The sequence below is a fragment of the Lampetra fluviatilis genome, chromosome 3 (assembly GCF_964198595.1).
Source record: "Lampetra fluviatilis chromosome 3, kcLamFluv1.1, whole genome shotgun sequence".
NCBI classification, from domain to species: Eukaryota; Metazoa; Chordata; class Hyperoartia; order Petromyzontiformes; family Petromyzontidae; genus Lampetra; species Lampetra fluviatilis.
This window is the reverse complement of record NC_136277.1, coordinates 17,019,246-17,038,852: the sequence shown is the minus strand read 5'-3', so window position 1 is coordinate 17,038,852 and position 19,607 is coordinate 17,019,246. Positions and strand designations below refer to the sequence as shown.

The window sequence follows — 19,607 nt, the reverse complement described above, 5'->3', positions numbered from 1 at the left end:
CCGATGCGTTGTACGTGGCACTCCGTGTCGTCTTTGAGCCCCGCCCCCCTCCCTCCCGATACGTTCCATTCATTGGCTACCACATTCTGATGAGCTCCCCCCCCCCTCTCCTCCCCCCTTCAACTTGCTTTTAAGGGATTACATCTTGAATCATTGCCTCACTTGATGCAGCTAATCCGGCTGTGACGGTCCCACCTGATGACGGAGACTTGTGTTGCCTCCGAAACGTCGTGATTTTTATTTTTTATTTTATTTTCATTAATTTTGATGTTTTACCTACGTGACTTTACCGATAAAACCTAAGAATATGCATTTGTATTCTTATGGGTACTGCATAACTTCCACAATCACAATCGCCGGTTTTAATTCACTTAGCACAATCCACAAAACAATAATATAACATGGTAAAGAAAATGATTTTTTAAAAGATTGGGAATAATCTATAATGCTGCCCATCCAATCGCACAGTATTGGGCACACATGTTAACACAATCCCACTTATTGGGCACACATGTTATAAGTGTTGGCTTTGCAGGCAGGATTTATAGAACAGTGCAGGGTTGGCCCAGGTAACGTTCAACACAAAAGTGCCCTTTCTCACTGGTCGTGCCATGTGCTGTAAACATAAGCTCTCTCACCCCATTATATATCAATGAATGCAGGGGATGGGAATTACTGTGATATAGGCATAATGGATTATTCATACAGTGGTCATTGACACGCTCTGATAAAATAATGAGAACTATAACTACAGAACACCATTCTAATGCTCAGCACTTGGGGAACTTTTCTAAGGCATTACATTGCCATTCAATATATATTTAATGAGTACTTATAGACAGGGGCTTCTCACCCCCCACCTTCAGGGGCAAAGGGGGAGGGAGCTAGGGGATGGAGCCCACGCTCGCGACCACTCGCCACCATTTCCTGATTGTTAAAAAGTTTCCTGCCCTACGCGAAATGGGAACTTTAAAAAACTTAGCTTTTAAGTGAATAACCAACAGGTATGTAATGGTAAAGCTCTAAATTTTGAGTCTGAAGTGTGTCAGCGCGCTAGGAAGTTAGCGATGACACTTTTAAGGGTCAGCGGGCACGTTTCTTATAAAAAAAAATTAGATTAATCGGCATTGGCAAGATGACACATAAGGAATCTCTAATTAATGAATAAGCAGAGATGGCAACGTGTATACACGCAAGTGAGAGAGATATAAAAGGGTGCTTTAAAAACATTGTGTTTCAACTACCTCGGGTACAATCATATCGTGGAGGATTACGTTAATGCAGCGCATTGCCTGCTAAAGATTATGAAGAGAGAGCATGGAGAGTGTAAATCAAGCAGTCCCCAAGTCAATCAAAAGGAGTATCCCTGGACTAACATATATTGTACAATATCCTATCATGGTGACCTCTGGTTGATGGAATTATGATGAGGCGCAAAATGCCAAATAACATTCAGTGACAAGATGAGCCACTGAGCCTACTGCCCAGTTACGAGAAAGGGCAGCAAAAATAGAGTCAGAAAGTTTTCCACACAGCGGCTTTGGTCATGAAAGCTGGCACCTGTGATAGGCTGGTGCCAAAATTCAACACAAAAGCCAATAGCATGGCTTTAGAGGATATGCGCCTGTGAATTATGACTCACTATTACTTTAAAGTGGGCAAGACAACCTGGAACTCAGGTATATCTGCAAAGGGCAGAGGACGAGGTAGAGGGCAGAGGACGAGGTAGAGGCCGGGCCTCCAAGGGCTCTCAGCTCGTCCCTTTTAAACAGTAGAAGGGGGTGGGGGGTTGGGGGTGATGTATGGGTTACTTACCCACCTTAGAGGCTAAATCAGTACCTAATGTGCAGGAGGGTGAAAGTGGAATCACTGGCGTCCATTTTTAAAGTCATCCGTATCAGAGATTGGCTTGTGTCAATGGACCTCAAGGACGCATAACTACATCTGCCTGTAAAATGGCAGGAACACAGGGTTCCTGAGGTTCAGTGCCTTTGGAGATCATTGGATATTTCAGATATTGCCGTTTAGCCGATTGGCCTCTCCGAGGGTCTTCACAAAAGTCCTAATAATAGTTTCTACCCAACCAAGAGCCAGAGGCAAACACGTGTATACATACCTGGATGACTTACTATCAAGGGCATTAGAGAAATCTGCTTCAGGAACAGCCAGAATTGCAGCCACGTTCCATAGCGGAGGCTCTAAATACCTGGGTGCCATGCTCAGCAGAACTCTTGTTTGGGATTTCATTGCTGGTCTCAGGAAACAGAGGCCAAACAAGGAAATTCCTAATAGTATGAGGCTACAGTGGACCAGGTGACACATGCCGACACTTTAGTCGTTACAATGGGTTCTGTGGTCGTGGTCTGAACCAGCTGGAAGAGACCTCGAGTGGTGGTTGAACTTAGTAACTATTTAACTTTTTACCAGGTAATACCCATATAGCTATATAGCTCTTTTCAGAAGTGACCAGGCCACAAATGATAGCTCAACGAAGTGGCTTATGTGGAAATTTATAGTAGCCAAGTACTCTAAATGCATGTTTCTAAATGTGGATGGGAAAACTGGAGGACCAAGAGAAAACGCCACACGACCACGAGGAGAACATGCACACTCTAAATATACAGGTGTCAGGGTTGGGTTCAAACCCACGACCTCCTATATACCAGGCAAGGTAGTTAATGTCTCACCACCGTGGCAACCACTTTACCCAGCTGGAGAGTGAGGTCCCCCCTCGGGTTCTTCTAGGAGCAAGTGGTCCTGGAAATGGATTCCAGCCTAAGGGGCTTTGGAGCGTGCTGCCAGAACCAGGCCCTGTAAGGGCAGTGGTCCCGAGCAGAAGCAAAGGCGAGTATAAACTTTCTGGAGCTCATAACCATAAGACTGGTGCTACAGTGGCTCAAGGAACTAGTGTCCAGGAAGGATATCCTAGATTCGCCGTGACATTGTCACAGCAGTGGCCAAGCTAAAGAAAGATTACCAAGGTTCGACAAGCTGATGCAGAAGTCGTAATCCTTCTTATCCTGGGTAGAAAGTAACAAGGTGAGGCTGTTAGCACGCCATCTGGCAGGAGTCGACATCCAGACAGTGGACTGGCTGAGCCAGCAGAGGCTCAACCACAGAGAGTGGGCGCTACATCCCCAGGTATTCGACCAGATGGCCCAGAGATTCAGAAGGCAAAATGTGGACTGGCTCGCCAATACAGAGAATGCCAAACTAAAGTAGTTTGCATCCAGGTTCCAGAATTGGGTTACCTTACTAGCTGCTGCTCTATCATGCATTTGGGCCAGCAGCTCTGGTTACTTCTTTCCCCCGTTTACCTTGAGCCCCAAGCTTCTGGAAAGGATCAGCAAAGAGCAGACTCGGGGGTGCTCATCACCACAAAATGGCCCAGGATGTCGTGGTTCTCAGACCTATAGGCACTGCTGCAGGGTGAAGCCTGGTAGCTCGGAATGAGACCAGAACTACTCAGTCACAGGGGAATCTGGTGACAGACCCTGCTGGAAATGCCACTGACAGCATAGCAGTTGAGAGGTCAAGATCGCCCATTTAGATCTGGGCATGGAGGTCTAGGACCTACTTCTGAAATCCAGACATGGGTCTATGTGGTGAGTATACAATTCGCACTGGGAAGTGTTCTGCAAATGGTGCAGTGATAGGCAGCTGGTCCCCGTCTTCTGCAGCGAACAGGCAGTGGTGCGGTACCTAGTGGATGCCTTTAAATCTAACTTGTCAGTGAGCGCTTCACCCATTTCGGTGTTCCACGAGGAGGTAGGCGAGAGCCCATTTTGCTCAAACAAGCTAGTCTCCAGGCTTCTGGCACCCTGTAGATTCGGGTGTTGCCCCATGGAATCTGCACATGGTACTGAATGTATTATGTAAACCACCCTTTGAACCATTAGCTACTTGCTCGGAGAGACTGCTAACTTTTTAAGGCAGTCTTCCTGGTGGCCATCATCTCTTCCAGGAGTACAAATTACATTTATATTAAGTGTAAAATGTGATGCATTCGCAAAGTGTCCCAAGTGATGGGCACTGGAATGGTATTCTAATGTACATGATCGGAGCATGTCAGTGACCACTTATGAAACCCATATTTAAGCACTAAAATAGTGTGTATAACTGTGTACACTAAGTTATCCGTTATACCCTTGACATCTCCAAGGTATGAAGTTGGATGTATGAGGAACTTGTGTAGAAAAGTTGTGGTTGCGATGTACATGCGGGTGAATCAGTGATTTGGAACAAAGTGTGGCCTGGATTGTAGTGCAAAAGAGGTATGGACAAAAATGGTTGGGCAGAGGGGGAATTTATATGCAGACTTGTAAGAATTTGCTTTAAATCTACTAAGGTAAATTTTACATGTGGAAATATAAGACACATGAATAATAATAATACAATTACAATATTTGTTGTCTTAATAGGTCAATTTGCTTAAATAAAATATTTCCAGATAAGGGGGATGATTTCCCACATGTCAGACTTAACAGAAGAAAAAAACGGAAAGCTCCCATTCCAGATGAAAATGATGGACATCTTTAGACATCACCAAAACAGTAGAACCAGCTGTTGAATCAAAATTAGTAGACATTTTTTATTAAATGTTAACACAGAAATGAAATACTCTAATGTGCAATAATGTCTCGAACAATTTTTTATACAAGAGGGAAACAGAACTTTTGATGTGAAGCATTACATACCCATTAGCATCTTATGGTATGTATATAAATTGTTCATAAAAATCAAAGAGAACTGAATTAAGGAAAAAATGTTGGCCAACTAACCATGTAAGGTCAATTAGAATACGTTTTTATTTCATTCAAATATCATTCACATCATAGAAAAAATACGTGCATATAAAATACCACGATTCCAGACTTATAGACTCTGAAAAGGTGATTGATTCATCCAAGGTCTCCCAAACCAAGGCCTTAAAAATATAACTTATTAAACCAATTTATTAAGATGGAATAACTACTTTTAAATTTCATGAAAAAATGCAAATCAAATGGCAAGGATATAGCTTTTTTACCAAGGATTTTCACAGTGATGTCCGCAAATGGAGCGGAGGAAAATGCATACATGTAAATGGAAAAATTTGTTAACCATTCTGGTGACACTGTAATCATAACAACCAATGGAAATTAATTACAAGAAATGCTGGACGAACTTTAGGAAGGCTGCAAAGTTGTATCAAAGAAAAATGAGCAACAAATATCAAGCACCAAAGTGAACTGAACAAAATAAATAAATTGTTGCAAAATGGCGAGGGTGACAGAAACGGAGAGAGCGACAGGGGGAGGGAGGTGGGTGAGACAGAGGGGACAATAATAGAGAAACAGATATAAATATATATAATCTAAATTTTAGACAAATTGGGATATACAGCACATCGAAGACAAGAGAAAGTGGTGAGAGACAGGGCTCTAAGAGTAAAGTTCGCTGTCTGGCTGGCTGTGAGGAACGGACGGAGGGACAGTCACATCCAAAGGACGTGCGGATTGCCATTGGCCCTAAAGAATAATGATTTCAAACTGCGCATATTACCTGCTGTGACATGGATTGGAATCATGGACACCAACAATAAATGAAACAAAAGCTTAAAAGTATCGAAAGAAGCATAGAGAGATGCATGCTGTGAGTCACACTTAAACACAAAAAGACGAACACATGGCCCAGAGAACAAACTGTAGACATCGCAATGTCTGTTTGAGGAAAGCACGTGGGCTTCGGCAGGACATATCACAAGATGAGACTATAAATGATGGAGGAGACTGGTGCTGAATAGCAGCTAAAGGAGTGAATATGCTCAAGAGGAAAACCACTGCAGAGAGTAAGCCATGCGATGAGTTTTATAATTTGAACAAAATTAAGCATGGCAATGCAAGACCATGAGGTACGGTGACAGTAGCGAGACCTTATCTAGCAGGGGATAAACATTGGCTGATGATGAGCATGAAAAACAACAAATTAATGTGCATTGAAATGTATTTGTATTCTTAAATGCTACAGGTCCACTAGGTTAACATGCATTTTGTCAGCAATAGCTGGAACAATGTTGAAGCAGAAGAACAGGCATGCTGCGAAATAGTGTTCAACTGTTAGATATATTTCAATGACTTGTCTCCTAGCCAGTTGGCAGCTCAAACCAATACATGTTTATATAATATGTAGTCATTGTAGGAAAACAGCAACTGTAGCAGTTCTTGTTTATATACTATACATAGTCAAACATATATTGAGGGGCATTATTCTGAGGCTTTTTTGCACTGATGCGCACAGGCTGTGCTACTGTGCTCATTACCTTGCCAAATTTATACATCCATTACTCAATGATTTACAGACCTTTGACATGTTGCCGCTGATAAGACCTATGTGAGCTTTTTTTCCAGATTTATTGCTATTCTAGAAAATTGCAACAAATTGTGATGCATGGAAATTTTCCCAAGCTCCCATCCCTCCACCCCCATTTTTTAAATCAAGGCACAACAGTGTACAACAAACTGCAGTCCTAAATGTGACATAAATAAGGAAAATATGGCCCCAGGAGGTCTGCTTTGAGGGTGGCGAGGCTGCATAATAGAAAGACATTCATTACTGTTGGGCACATTTCATCTGAGCACATGTACACATAGTTGTCATGTATGACTGGCCATACTTAAACTGTTTACCAAAGATTATCTAAGAGCTTTTATATATCATCTACCATGCACCTGCCAAGTATCTTTGTGGAAGATATTTCATCACTCGGACAGCATTTTGGCAATGCTCTGAGTCAAAACCCAAACTATCACAAGTCTCAAGCAACTTCCACTACAATACCGTCAACCAGAGATGTCTGCAAAGGGTGCAACCCTCCGGCAATACTCGACAAAACACCAAAATGGTGACAGATATTTGACCGCATATTTTTAGATAAATCATTAATACTGAATTATGACCAGTAATTGCTGGTGGATAAAAGAAGCAGGGAAGCATGAATATGAGAATAGGTTTTCCCCTTTTTTTCTGGCAACAAAACAGCTGTGTTAAGATGTGAATACACCAAACTGAAACCTTTTACAAGAAATCATGTCTGCATTAACCACAATACTTGTGGTCAGAATGCAAACAAAAAAGTACTCTGATGATATATGCATTGTCCTTGAAAGTGATTGGTCCACACCAATCAGTTCACATTTTAACACCTGTTTTGTTGCTAGAAAAAAGGGGAAAACCGATTCTCATATTTTGGTACTGGCAAAGGAGATCCCATGATGAAGCATAAATATGTTCAGAGCCAAAATATGGTTTGAGCGACTTTCCAATATAGCAAGTTAGGAAAGCAAGAATCAAGGATCACACCAATATCTCCATTTGAAAGTGTTCAATGTCAGGTCAAGATCACGGCCAAAACCAGTGATTCCACCATACCATTCCACTGATTTCTCCTGCTATATTCATATGTTGCATAGTTGACGTCTGACCTCTGAGGTATGGTTTTAAATGTCCCTCATCATGCTTTAGGTGTTCAAATAGGTCTCTAACCTTTGAATACCCTCGACAACATCTGTACTGTTGCAAGATGCCCATGAAACAAAGCCTACCAGCTCATTGGACCCATCTTGCTGAAATAAATTGAATCAAATCTAATCTAAAACCTAATCAATGCCTGTATTATGTTATGTAGGTATGTCTTAATGATTAAATGATATTATAATAAATTATCCTTGCTTTCCCATTGTATGTTATGTATTTTCAATTATAAGATATATTACGTCCCAAAGTTCATAGATCACACCAGCAGGATACATACACAGAAGTGAATATCAATACATGGACTATAAAAAAAATCACTCCAGTACTCAAGACACTTCTAATATAGGTAATTTAATGTCAAAATATCAATCTAGTATCTCAGATTTACAATCAGCACTGCACTGGTTGCAACAATTCCACAATATAAAGGGAAAATCCCATGCGACCGATATAATGCAACACAACATATACGTGATATAGGCAAAATAAAGGCGATATAGTCAATATAAAGGTGATATAGGCAATATAAAGATGTATTTCGCTCTGCTGCATGAGGACCACAATCACCTGATAAAGCTGCAGTTGGCCACTTCGGGCCCACCAGTGCTGATGGATGGCCGTTTCACATTTATCCAGCCCACAGTGCTTCTCGGCGTTGTTCCCGGTGTCGCACAACTATTCCTTTGTTATTGTTGGTTAAACATCATGCACCCCTCACAGTAACATACCAGGGTCACCTTACAATGGACTTGCAAGTCCCGAATGAAATTAACCTCGTATGAATCGTACAGAGGTGTGTGCAAAATTGATATGGCACAATAGCAATGCTGCAATTCACCATGTCTCAAGTGTGCTCAAAAACAGTGGCTTAATATGTATCAAACAGGAACCTGAAGCTGTGCGCCATTACCAGCTCAATTAGTAGGAAAGGGAGGGGTTCGAGGCAATACCACGTTAACAATCACATGTGCTTAATGGAGGCAGCGTTTTAGCTGAAAGCACACGTAGAAGCACCCTTGAGATAATGAAATGTATTGCTCATATTGCATGAAGCAAAGTTTACTTATGCACCGTCCTGTTCAGAGCTTGCCTTGATGCAATGCTCAGTTTGCTTCCGGGGGAAATATGTGCTCGGAAGCTATACCTTTTGCAATAGCTCTACAATGTGTTGTTGTACAAGCAGAGCACTCGGAGCCTTCCTGATGCAAAATCTTATACTGGTAGGAACGAAGTGAACCAGCCTACAATAGATTATATCGTCCGTCCGTCCGTCCGTGTAGCAACATCGCCCCCTACTGCAAACACTTGGCAGGACCCTACAAAAACCTTTAGACTCAGTGAGTCTTTCCTGGCTAAACAAGTGTAACATTCCCTTATAATTCCCTGAGATAGTTTTTAATTAAAACATTTAAATTAAAAATTAACTCACAGCGGCCTAAAGTCTACAGCTAGGCCTAAAGCCTAGAACTAGGCCTCAAACTCTCCCTTCGTATTGTACCCCCGCGTGTGTGAAAGGGAGTTAATGTTTAACAATGTTACATTCCCTGATGGGTTTTTTTATAGAAACATTTACATTTAAAGCTTTTACATTAATAATTAAAACATTTAAATTAAAAATTAACTCACAGCGGCCTAAAGCCTACAGCTAGGCCTAAAGCCTAGAATAGGCCTCAAACTCTCCCTTCGTATCGTCCGATTAGGTGTAGCAACATCGCCCCCTACTGCAAACACTTGGCAGGACCCTACAAAAACCTTTACACTCAGTGAGGCTTTCCTGGCTAAACAAGTGTGATAATACGTTATGTTTATATTCTTTGGTTATTCGTTCCTACCAGCCCACCCCGCAGGGACCTGTTTTTACAAGTAATGCACTTGGAGCTTGCCTGATGGAAAAGCTTATTTTTTATAATAATAATAATAAAATGTATTCTCGGAGCCTGCCTGGTCGCAAAAGACTTAGTTTGATTCTGGAGCGATATATGTACTTGGGAGTTAAGCCTTCTGCAATAGCTCAACCACGTTTGATTTTACGAGCAGTCCACTCAGAGCTTGCCTGATGCAAATACTTATTTTACTTCAGGATCAACATAAGTGCTCAGGAGCTATGCCTTTTGTAGAATCTCGCCAGATACTTATTTTATGAGTCGAGCACTTGGAGGTTGTCTGATGCAAAATATACGTTTTGTGTTCTGGGTTGTTTTTTTCTCTTCATGCACTTATAATCTTAAATTGTTTATTTATTGATCTACCCTGCTATAAAAACCAGGTATTCACAGTAACTCCATTCCTCAATGAATAAACATTCAAGTTACCTAAAGGTGATCTCGGTAGACATTAAGTCACCATGTATAATTGTAAAATGCAGATGCCACTATACCTAACGATCACCCCTCCTCCACAAGGAATACGAAACATGAGGTTATATGAGTGTGAGTTGCTTGATGTTGGAGTCGTCACAAAAAGTTGTTAATAGCAGATATCCAGGCCTCATGGTTTCCCCCCTTTCCACAATAAATATCAATCAGGGGTTACATGCGTGTGAGTTCACAGATATCCCATCTCAACATAGATATACTCCAAAACACTCCAATAGCAAACCATCACAATATTAAGTTCTAAAAAACCACACATACAACATTGACTCCTCCATCTGACACGTGACTCATTTATCACGAATTTGTTTTATTTCATCTACAGCACTTTCCACACTTTTACGCTGTTTACCTCTACCTGCCATGATATTTCTAGCATCCTCAGCATCCACCTATTTTCTCTGTCCAATGTGATGAATAATGCTATGACTGGTGGATGGCAGTATGAACTAGAGAAACAAGTTTTTACCAAGGTACAAAACCTTGTGTTCAAAGACCAGAAGCTTATTTTACTTCTATTTATACTCTTTGGTTCTTTCGGTAAAGTCACGTAGGTATATATTTCACAATCGCTAACCAATTATAATCAATGGATGGGTTTCAGGGATTTTGCCATAGTATAATGACATTATGGCTCAATCTCCACTCACAGATGGAGCCAACCAATCAGGCTGCGATCCATTTCATACATGGTGAGTTTGCACAATATTAGAGGGCCTGGTCCACTAGGAACTGGGCCATCTTGCCAAATATAGAGTGAACTCCTGGTGCCCATCTTCATTGATAGCCCTAATCCATTGGTATAACCTCCATATTTATATGGCCAGTCTTTCCATAGAATAGCCACTCTTGTTGAATTCTGACAAAGCAGTACTACTTATTGTATTGACCTTATTTAGAGTATGGTGGTAATGATAACGATCACCATTAGAATTTGTGCTTGCAACCTACCGAGTAGTATTACGCAGTCGACACTAGCACTGTCGGCCTAACACCACCTCTAATTATAACAAAGACAGTGCCACAACCCCAATATATGTTCCAGCCAGCCATGCGTGTTGTGTATATATGCAATGTGGCTGTCTTTATGCTTGTGTAGTGACTTAACTCGGAGGCAATAAGACTTGGAGGCACATCTTATTTTTAATTAACAACATCGGGATAATACGCACCCTACGTGGGTGCACACTCTACAGTTGCTCGCCTATACACAACTCTACGTGGGTACACACTATTACTGTTGCTAGTCGATACACAACACTAACTCTCTAACACGATGGCGCTAAACCGAGACAGCCAACAACTATCTAGCAGCGCAATATCGAGTGAAGATGACAGCGACGATGGCGACGATCTTGAACAGCACAACGGGGATCCCACTGCAGCAACAGCCACGAGGTCCCTCACAGGGGCCCTTCCTATACTCTCAGCGTGGCCTCGCCCCGCCCCGGCCACGCCCCCTCTCTGGAACCTACTAGCGGGTTCCCGAGGCTTCCCGATGGGCGCCCCTCTGTGACCTTTCCACTAGATGTCCCCCTCTAGTGTATATCATGGCCTGATGACTTCAGTCCTGCTGTACACCGCAGTTCCCCTTTTTCGCCAGCAGCCAACACTATACCACTACACTTGTATGAGTGTATATATCTATCACGTATGTGTGGGGAGAGGTCGTATAGTGATTAACGTGCTGCACTAGAAAATTGGCAACCCGAGAATATCTGAACCAGTTCTGGGCCTCCTGGAGGTCAGCTCAGCCTCAAATGAGTACTTGGTGCATTGTATATGTAATGTAGGAACTTGGCGGGAGACGACCTTACGGGTAGCACACTCTTTTATTAACACCAACTTATATTACACGGGTGGCTAACTCCAGCCTTAACCCACGGGGTTTCCCCGGCTACATCCACACGGGCTCTTACGCCCCATAGCCTCTCGGAACACACCCAGCCGGGGTGTCCGTCTCGACTCTGGGTCCCCCCGTCTCGGTCCACATGGACGTCAGACCACGGGTCCCACAGTCTCGCCTCCGAGCCACACAGGGCCCCGGCCCTCACAAGGACAGCGGGACTAGGGGTCTCAGGGCCTACCTCTGAACTCCGTCTTCGGTCTTCGACTGGTTAACAACTCCCCGAGTGCTCCCGCGCGTCCCCCTTTATAGTCCTTCATGCGGACGTCGCTGAGAGCACCCACCCCAGTTGACCAATCACTGCGCGCTGCCCACGATCCTCTTTCCCACCTTGTGTCAGCGCGCACAACCACGCACCCCACGCCGCCCCGTGATCTCTCACTGCGGGCGCACGTCCGCACCACCACTACATATAAACATCGCCATTAGGGAGACAAACGGGGCCGGGCATGGTGCTGGCCACACACCCTCATGTGCCGTGCCGGCCTTCATAGGCGCTGCTCGCTAACAGCACTTACCTCAACAGTCTGTCAAATGCTTTATTGGCATATTTGTGTAGTTGGGGAAGTGTAGTGGTTAGTGCATTGCACTACAAACCGTGACCCAAGTACGATTCCTGCTCACAATCACCTTCAGTGATGAATATCTGAACCGATTCTGGGTCTTCCCTAGGTCGACTCAGTCAAAAAATAATACCTGGTGTGGTGTGTAAATATCAACACTTGTGCCATACCGGCCTTCATGGGTGTTTTCTTCCAGCACTTACCCTCACAGTCTGCTTAGGCTATGGCGATAGAAGAGATATTTGTCTTTGCGTGTGTTTGTGTGTGCTTGGATACACCAGGGATAGAGTGGATCCAACTGCAATGGGACAAATATGCCAGAGATGGAACTGCCTATTTCATGCAGGCACATTTTTGTAGTAGACATAAAAGATGCATATTAAGAATTGTGTAGATTATGCCACCATGCAATCTCCTCTGCAACTTTGGGGCACACCAGCATGCGGTTTAAGGCACAGCAGAATACATTTCCCTTGTTTAGGAAACTGCAACTCATGAATATTAAATGGTAGAATAAGTCCACACAATCGGCCACCAATCCACCACAATAAGGTGCAACGGGAAACGGAAAACACTTAAATCAGACCCCAGCCCTCTGACCTGCACAGAAACACTGACATTACTCATGCCTCAAACACCTGTCTCTTTACACTAAAGTTCACCTTTTGTGATATGATGCAGATTACCATAAACACAATAAATCTAAACCCCCTTCTCACAAAAATATATATTACATGCATACCATCATTATAAGCCACGATCTACCCACTGCTAGATGAATGCCTCCATTGCCATCCCTTATGGTCAAAACATGCAAAACAATTATTTTGCTCCTGCGAGCCGATCTCATCACTCTGTCTCATAAGTAGATAGCCTCTCATACCTGTTCCCTCCTTTGGCTGCCACTGTCGTTCGTATTGACCACTGGCCATCATGCCATGCCATGTCGTGCTCAAGCTCACTTGAGCAGGACAAGCTCACTTGAGCAGGACATGACATGATGGGAGAGCCAGACATGCTTTTGCCAAAATTATTCATGGAGGCATATGAGGATAGTTTTTGAAATGTGGATTCGAGAAGCAAAAGCATACATATACATTTTTTAAATAGGAACGTCTGAGATTTGCTGAAGACATAGTCAATAATGTCCAATGGGGATGAACTACGTGGAATGTTAGAATAAAATAAAGACAGCTGCAAAGTTGGGCTCAAGATAAATTTGAGAAAGACAATTGGAGATATCTGTTGGAAGGAATGCAACTGGAAAACACAGCAGAGTGTCTTAAGTACAGTTTATGAAGGCAGACTGAAATCAAAACAACGAATACAGATTTTAAATTTTGATTTAAAGCTTTCGTGACTGCAGGGATTCATATTCTTGGTTCTTTCGGTAAAGTCACGTAGAAGGGAAATAATAAAATAAAACAAAGACAACGAATACAGAGGCAAATGAGAGAGCAAGTTGCAATGTTTTTGGAAAATTATTATGAAAAAAACATTCCAATATTCCCCCAAAAGAGAGCATTTGATCAGTGTATATTACGTTTTGTGAAATATGGTTCAGAAACATGTATGCTGACAAAGAAAAACAGATAAAATGTGAGAGACAGAAAGAAGAACACATGGATTAGAGAATATATACAAGATAGAGACATGATATTGACTGTAAAGGCATTTGAGAATATTAAAAGATGGTCACTGCATCGTGCACTTTCAGATGTAGGTACTTCTGCGGCTGTCTGGAATTATCTTGGTTCTGACATAAGGAAGCCACTGGAACTACACACTTTTAAATCTAGATTGAAAAATAATTTCTTAAGAACTGTTTGTGTTTAGTTTGTTGGCGTTCTCCCGCACCTCTGATTAGCACGGCTGGCTACATACGCTGCGGAAGAAGTTCAACATACATACAAATGCATGTAGGTTTTGGACAGGACACATCACTGGAAGGGATGATGGACTGTGGTTGAGACCAACTATGGAGTGGCAACAAAAGAAGGGAAAATGCACGAGAGAACGTCCACTATGAGAATGTAGTGATGCAATCAGTTTGTCTATCGGTGTTAGATGGATTGTTGTATCAAATGACCGTGAGAGATGAAAACAGCTTGGCGAGGCATTAATCTAGCAGTGGATTGATAATGGGTGCTACTGATAATGTACTGTATGCATACTCTGCATGCAAATATTCTAGTGTGAAGCTCGTTGAGATTTAATGGCAATAAATTGCATTGAGGGAATTTTCTACCAGAATATAGTGCTTACAATGACATTTTATTTATATTTTTATTTGTAACTTTTTTCACTACCAACAACGATAATAATGTAGGCTTTCTAACATGCACATTCTGCGCTCACTCGCAGAGATAATTATTCAGAAGTAATAGAAAGCCACAGACAGTGGGAAGACAGTCAGAACTGGTGCCGATAATTGCCCAAGCTCTTTGGCCCTCTATTGTAATATTTGGCCACCTATATTAATGAGTGTTTATACATGGAGGTGGAACCCAGAGGGAAATCCGGGGACCCAAATGCTTTCCATGGGGTAACGCTCAATTCCGGTAAACATGGAAGTCAATCCACTTGCCATACTGCCATTCCCTGACAAGCCAGGAGACAGGGACCTCTCAATGCCCATTGGCAGAGATTTTTCCCTGGGATCATAACATGGAATAAACCACATCTCATCCATGCATCAGAATTGGAGCAAATTTGTGCTCTGCCTATTTTATCTCATTGGAATGGTGTATGAATCTGATCAATGCATTCGTTAAAAGTTTTTGTAATGACCCCCCAACTCATTATGCTCATTTTTTGGTGGACTGTCGATCAGATTGTAAGCCAAATGTGTATTTAATATCATGACTATGTATCTGTATACAGTTGTGAAAGTAGTCCATATCACAGTTTAAGGCAGGCCTTATAAAACTGACTTCGACATTCAAACTCATTGGACACATAGCATATTATGATTTTATAGACTGATAATTTTAAAAGAAATGCTGAATATATATGGAAAATGTCTACATACATGTGGATTATTTTATTTGCTTTGAGCGAAATTACACTCACTATATTAATGATTGACACTGCCTAATAACAGACATACGTATACAGTAATAGGCGAACATAACAGAATACGGCCCTTCTTTGGAGCAGAGTGCAAAGAAAATGACTGAATTATACCTGGAGGGTCAGACTCCTGCAAAACTCAAAAAGCTTAAAACTTCACGAATGAACAGTTTTTAAATCAGCAAACGAGCAGCTTTCATTTCCAGACAGTGGGTAACAAAACATATCTTTAAATGGTTTAGCATAAATATATTTTTAAAAATTCAATAAAACGTTATTTGATCAAGCGTAACTGATGAACTGTATCATGAGAAAGCCAATAATGTTGATTGGTCATGAAAGGCCATTTTCCTGCTAGATGAGCCGTTTTCTGGGTGAAATCATACGTATTGTATGTCATTAATATTTAACCAGACGTGAATGCATGCGGTATCGTGCAAATGCATACGCATTCACAGCCTGTGCTAAACACTTCTTACGCTTAAAAAGCGAAATAATGTATTTTAATATTGGCTTAGTGTTTACTGTAATTTTACAGATAAAGCAGTCTGAAAACCGATTAGTTCCAATTAGGTACATATGTACAAATAAATATGCTTTGTCTGACATGCATTAGTTCATCTGTTTTGGAGTGAAGGTGAGCGGTTCATTGTATTCAATTTGTATATAAGGCGCTGTGTTCTTTTCCGAGCCTCATTTCCACTTAAGAATAGAGTGACACCACATATAGATATGTAATCAGGACTATGGTCACCACTTGTGAGATGATACGCCAATGGTTTAGGCATATTACCAAGCCAGACTGAATGGATATGTTCAATTATTTGCCTAGATGTCTACCAAGAGGTCACAACATATATCATGCTTTTTTGGTGCAGGAGACCCTTGAATCTCGCGGGGGTTACGTTCTTGGAAAGTGCTGCGAAAGACAAAAACAGGATAATCAATTAGCCTTACCTAAATAATGAGGTTAGGAAAACGGCAACCAAAAATAGACGTAAAAACCCCTATACAAAAACATTCCGAGACAATAATTAGTAGTTTTGACTTAAAACTTTCGTGACTGCATTCATATTATTTGGTTCTTTAAGTAAAGTCACGTAGATAGAAAAATTATAATAAAAACTAAAGTGAATAAAAATAATAAAAACAAAAAAACACTAATGTAGACTGTAGCCTGGTTCTTAATCGAAGTGAGCGTACTGGTAGTCTATAATGTAGACTGTAGCCAATGGCAGAGCCATGATTTTCAGGTCGGGGGGGGCGACCCCTCCAGCAATGAAAACGTATAGGAGTTGTTAGTAAATAAGGACTTGTCCCTTGCTTTTTATTCGACGCGTGTGCGGCGATGGCGGGTCGAATTCGAACCGCGTTGTGTGATTGGCATCGCGCTCGCTGAAGTTGTTTTGCCTTCAGGTAAAGTCGTGTACTGTATACACAACTGCGCACAATTCTGTAAGTCACTTATAACTGCTTTGCCGTTACTTATTGCCAATTATGGACTATTGTCCTATCATCTCATAGAGTCCCTGGCACGTAATAATATACTACACAATGGCAGTGGGGGTCGCAAAATGCCGATTTATTACTATTAAACCCCAATGATCCGATCAAAATTAGGGATTTCAATCGGATCATTGGGGGGGGGGGGGGGCACGTGCCACCCCACCCCCCGCACTGGCTCCGCCAGTGACTGTAGCCTGGTTCTTAACCTTGGTGAGTGTAGTGGCAGTCTATAATGTAGACTGAAGCCTGGTTTTAAGCTGGTGAGCGTATTGGCAGTCTATAATGTAGACTGTAGCAATGGTTAATAAACTGAGTGAGCGCACTGGCAGTCTATAATGTAGACTTATTCTGGTTCTTTCAGTAATAAAATGTAATAAAAAATAAGAATAAAAAAACCACGACGTTTTGATCACAACACAAGCGGTCGTCATCAGGAAAAGGGGGGTTAGCCACTAAACGCAAACTGTTTATAAAGGTTTAGAGACGGGCGGGGCAGCGAATGTTAATGTAGGAGAAAACCTCGACACCGGCAGTAGGTCTACACCAATCAAAGCATTGCACCTCGCTCCACACACCCACACTGCTGACGGTGGAGGTTAATAAGAAAACACAAATCAAGTCATGACTGACCCAAAGTGATTGATGACATCTTTCCAATGATTGCTGAGTTTATAACCATCCTCTCTGTTGAAATTGTGTCTATGTCTGTAAAAATTGATGGCTTCATGAACGAATCTTTGATGATAGCCAGTAGGCTTGCAAAGTACCAACGTCTAAGATAAATACATTTCATGTGAGCCAGCTGCATTAAAGTAATGATCAGCCACAGCAGGAGTATTGGTCATACCGTGTTTCAAATCTGCCTTATGCTCACGAACATGGTCCAGAACATGTCGCTTAGTTTCTCCAATGTAACTGCTGCCACAGATACAGCTTAGTTTGTAGACGCTGGGATATTGCATGTCAGGAATCGTGTCCTTCAGAGATGGGATCAGATCACAAATTTATGTACTGTGTTAAATCGGACCTGGATCTTGTGTTTGTTCATAATTTTGGAAATATTTTTGGTTACCCCTGCTATGTATGGCAAGGTGATGGTTTTGATTGCATCCTCACATGGCTCCTTTCTCACGGTTGGGGTGATGGCTTTGCGGATTGTGTAGTCAGAGTATCCATTCGCTTTGACAGCTTGGTGTACGTGTTTGAGTTCACTGGTTAGGTGTTCATGGTCGAAGATACATTGAGATCTATGGTGTAGCGTTTTGATCAGGGAATTCTTCTGGGATGGATGGTGGTGGGAATCAGGTTTTCGGTAGGCGTCAGTATGGGTTACTTTCCTGTAGACAGCATGGCTCATTGAGCCATCAGGTCTCTTTTTGATTAGGACATCCAAGAAAGGTAGCATGCCATCCTTTTATACCTCCATGGTGAATTTGATGGCTGGGTGTATGGAATTGATGTGGTTGAGGAATTGGTTCACAGCCGGTCGGCCATGTGGCCAGATGACAAACATGTCATCCACGTACCTCTTCCACAAGGACCGGTGTAGAGTGGATGCCTGGATGGCGTCCGTCTCAAATTTTTCCATTAAAATATTGTCTACAACCGGAGATAAGTGAGAACCCATCGGGGTGCCTTCAATTTGTTTGTAGAATCTTCAATTCCAGGTGAAGTATGTGTAGGGGTGTTAGAGAGAGAGCCCGTTATGCATGGCAGCCTATGGTAAACAAACACAGTAAGCGGGGCTACGTGAGTGCACGGGCAGGTGCCCTCTACGACGTCCGCGCCAGGCACCCTGGGGGGCCGATTCGGACGTTACGATCCCCCGGGGCCCCACCCCTCAGGGAGGGGGGAGTATAAAAGGGGAATGTATCGGGGGGCTCGGGAGTGATGTGTTAGCTAAGAAGAGAAGACGGAAGACGTCTTAGATAGAGCCCTGGTCTCCCCCTGGTACGCCGTCCTTATCAGGACCGCGCAGGCTCGAGCCAGTGGCGTGGTACCAGAGCCAGAGCCAGTGCTGGTCTGGACTCTGGGTACCGGGTCCGACTGACCAGTGTCGGGCCAAGATAGCCTCCCCTAGCCCATTAGTGGAGGACTCTGAGGCAGGCTAGGGTTAGCTAAGAGGTGTGTCCTCAGATAGACGGGTGAGGGGGCCGATACGCCCTCAAATGTGTATGTCACAACGTTGGTGTTAAATAAACAAGTGTGCCTCCAACTCCGGTGTGAACGAGTCATAAGCGTTACTACATATGTATTGGTGAGGCGGTGTCTCACCAGGGCCGGTACATCAGCATTCAATCCTTGTTGGACCAAAGCTTCAATGATTGAAATGGTATTGGGCACAGGAACTTTGGTGAACAAAGAAACTACATCGAAACTAACGAACAAATCACCTGGGGAGAGTGAGATGTCTTTAATTTACTATACGAGATGAGCTGAGTTAAGTACAGAATAGGTGGTCTTACCAATGAATGGCTGCAAGGTCTCAGACAGATATCGGGCAGTTTGTAGGTGGGTGAGCCAATGGTGGACACGATGGGACGAAGGGGTGTACCTTCTTTATTGATTTTTGGTAAGGCATGTAATATGGGTGTTCTAGCAGCAGAAGGTTTTAAGGAAAACAGTTTGGTCTGTTCAATTAATTAAGCTGAATCAGTGATGATACTGTTCGTT

The 19,607-nt window shown here is 42.6% G+C and overlaps 1 protein-coding gene across 2 annotated transcripts in view; it reads left to right on the top strand.

The window, feature by feature from the left end:
* LOC144949218 (leucine-rich repeat and immunoglobulin-like domain-containing nogo receptor-interacting protein 1) overlaps positions 1–19,607 on the top strand; it is a 198,473-nt gene that overhangs the window by 156,748 nt on the left and 22,118 nt on the right. The window lies entirely within an intron of this gene.